This window comes from Kogia breviceps, chromosome X, assembly GCF_026419965.1.
Source record: "Kogia breviceps isolate mKogBre1 chromosome X, mKogBre1 haplotype 1, whole genome shotgun sequence".
Lineage (NCBI taxonomy): Eukaryota > Metazoa > Chordata > Mammalia > Artiodactyla > Physeteridae > Kogia > Kogia breviceps.
Window position 1 is genome coordinate 2873976 of NC_081330.1, and position 3467 is coordinate 2877442.

General features: G+C 46.5%; 1 non-coding gene across 1 annotated transcript; it reads left to right on the forward strand.

The window, feature by feature from the left end:
- Nucleotides 1-2963: 2963 nt before the first annotated feature.
- TRNAK-CUU (transfer RNA lysine (anticodon CUU)) lies at nucleotides 2964-3036 on the forward strand. Its single transcript has one exon. It is a non-coding gene; the product is annotated as a tRNA-Lys (tRNA).
- The last annotated feature ends 431 nt before the right edge of the window (nucleotides 3037-3467 follow it).

Here is a 3467-nt window from a genome sequence, read left to right on the forward strand (position 1 = left end):
CTCTATTCCGGTTTTGTCGATAAGTTCATCTGTAGCCTTGTTTTAGATTCCACATATAAGGGATATCATATGATATTTGTCTGACTTATTTCACTCACTATGAGAATCTCTAGGTCCATCCATGTTGCTGTAGATGGCGTTACTTTGTTCTTTCTCAACCTACCCTTATAGAGAGCAAACCAACAGGGCTTAGTAGCATTAAGTACACGTGTACTCCGTGATCCACTGAGCCCATATCTGGGGGCCTATCCCAATGCAGGTACTGTCGGGACATGTCCAAGGAGGGCCACTGGGGCACGGCATGGAAGTGGGGACAGGCCACTTTTCCATCCCCAGGAGAATGGATAGTCCAAATAGAACTCTAAGCAGCAGTTTGAAGTAACCAGATGTATGTGCAACATGGACTGATCTCAAAATTATAGTACTGATTTTTTTCAAGTAAGAAACAGAACAAGATTTATAGCACAATAATATTTACGCAAATTAAGAACACATACACAAAAAAACACTATATTTTACAAGAACACATACATATTCAGAGACTTATCTCAATTGCATTAGAGTGGGTGCCCATGGAAGCGGGGAAAGGAGGTGAGGATCTGGAATAAAGGAGAAAAAACATAAAAGGAGAACGGGGCCTTGCATACCCTGTAGGTGATTCTAGTAGCCAGCCCTGAAATGAGATGTGGATTTAATTCAACTCTCTGTACCTCAATTCCACAAATAAGTCTTAATGATAACTTTTTTTTAAAAGGAAAAGAAGGGAGAGGAGAATTAGAGGTGGATGCTTCATGAATATGAAGTTTACTTTGGGGGTGATCAGAATGTTCTAGAACTAGACAAGGGTAGTGGTTGTATAACATTGTGAACGTACTAAATGCTAATAAGTTGTCCACTTTAAAATGGTTAAAACTGTGAATTTCATGTGATGTGAATTTTACAACAATACAAACAAAAAGAGGGGGAAAAAAGTGAGAGAAGAAAGAAAGAGGAGCCAGCCATTCAGGGCTCCTTAGAACGCAGTCCACTCCCCTCACCTCTCCTCACCACAACCCTGTCTCCAGTCTACTGGCCCTCGAAGCCAGGCGCCCCACTGCAGTGCAAGGACCTCTCGGACCTGGGCCTGGGCCTATGCAAAATTGGCATAGACCGCAGTGCCCTGGGCTGGGACCTTGAGGCCTGGCTTCCAGCCCCAGTTCAGCCCATGCCTCCTTGGGTAGCTAAATCCTGGTCCTGCTTACCCTGCAAGCCATCGAGAAGATCTGGCGGGCTGACATACAGGAAAGATCTCAGCACCCGGCAGAGAGTCACGCTATTGTGAAGGATTATTGGGGATATTTATGACCAAGCCAAACTGCTCACAAGGCAATTTTCTCTCCCTTATTCCTTCCTGACATGGCAGTCAATTTCCATTTCAGTGACTTGGGACTTTGAGAATGCAATATCACAATTCTCACCCTCTTCCCCAGGGCTCGCCAAACACTTGGTCATCCGTCCTGATGTCAAATTAAAACAACGACTGAAAGACTGAAAGGCATGCGATGCAGGCGGGTGGCCAGGGGCCAAAGCTCAGAGCCCATATCCCTCAGACACAGGATAGCCCCTCCAACAAAGGTTGCCGCATCCCAGCGCCCCAGGCCTATGACGCGTGTGTGCAGCTTCAGACTGCATGCTTAGGGGCCTCCACCCTCACCCTGCATGGAGATGACCTCAAAGGGGGCAGCTCTGGTAGAGTGGGACACTTCTAGACTGTAGGACAAGCTGGTGAGAGGCATTAGGACACTTCCTTTTTCTTTAGACGGGCTGCGGGCAGCTCTATATTTGTTTGGAGGCCCCTGCAGTGCCCTGGGTCTCAGGGTGCTTAAGAAGGCAGCCCTCCTCCAAGGTCTTGGTATTCAAGTCCAGCACCTTTGGTCAGGGAAGGTCAAGGCTGGAGCTGGTAATGCTAACATTCTAATGCATGTTTCCCTTACTAGAAAAGTCCTGCCCTGCTTCTCTGCCTGGAAAACTCCTAATCATCCTTCAATACCTTCCCTAATTCTCCCAGACGAGGCTAGTCACTGCTTCCCTGGGCTTCACAGCAAATACTCATTGAGCCCCTGCTGGGTGCCAAGCACAGCGCCAGGACTTGGGAATACAAAAGGGATCAGGACGGATGTGGTCTCACACTCACAGAGCTGGCAGTCTAGTTAGGAGACAGAGAGACTGAACAAGGGAAGAAATAAAGGAGGACAATATAAGCAAGCAGTGCTGGCCAGAAGATTAAGATGGGGTGATGTAACAGAGTGGCTGGACAGCCACTCCAGAACAGGTGGCCAAACATGGTGACATTTAAGCTGAGTATTGAATGTCAAGAAGGAGCCAACAGAGACTGGGGGACAGAGGATGCACACAACAGGAACAGCAAGTGATTAACCAAACATTATGGGCCTCTGCCATCAAGAAACAATGATAAAACACACAAAGCCTTGGGCAAAGTGCCCGACTGCTCAGCTTGTCGTGGGGATGAAAGGAAAGCAATGGGCAAAAGGCAATCGCCTCCCCTGAGCGCGTTGGAGGTTTGCTCCGTCTGGTTTGCCTTTTCACCCATCAAGCTGCTTCTGCTGGACAAGAGCTCACAGTACACCAAGCTTAGCATCAATGTTCTGTATTATGAAAACATTTCCTCTCTCTTTGATTACTTTGTCATAGTACCTGGACAAACCTTTGAAAGTTAGTAGACGTATTACAATGAGGATAATAGTCAAAATGTATCTCTGCACGTGTTGTTCCTTAATGGTTAAAGCAGACATATAATGTATGTTTAATAGGCCACAAAATGGCTGTCTTGGTTAGCCTAAAGTTAAAATTAAATCATGCATAAGCCAGAATGATTCCCCCACATTTCAATATGTTAACATTTCTTCCATCATTTTCCCCTTTTAACTGCAAATCTTTTCATAGAAAGCATTGATAATCAGTATATTTTTCTAGCTCAGTTGGTAGAGCATGAGACTCTTAATCTCAGGGTCATGGGTTCAAGCCCCACGTTGGGTGCCGAAAACTGTAACCCCAGATGGGTCTGCTCGCCACTCAAAAGCCGTTAAAGAGGCAAGGTTGGTGGAAAGGAAAGTTTGCTTTATTTTGGATGCTGGCAAACAGGGGTGGAAATGAAGGTAAGGGTGGACGCCTGTCCGAAGGCCGACACCGCCTCTGACAATCAGGGGGCAAGAGCTTTATAGACAGAGGGAGGGGGCTCCATGCAGATACAGCACAGTCAGCTCTGACCATCATCTTGACATTGGTCTTGCGGTGGTCTGACCAGAGTCATCTTGATTGTTTTATGTACACTTAATCTTCAGTTCCAGGGTCGGTTTGTTTCCATTTCTTGATGCCAGTTCTAGGAATTGTGGCAGCTCATGTCATGGCTACAGCCTGGTCATCATGTAGCTCACTTCTTCCACCTGGCAGGGCTTCCAGTATTTATA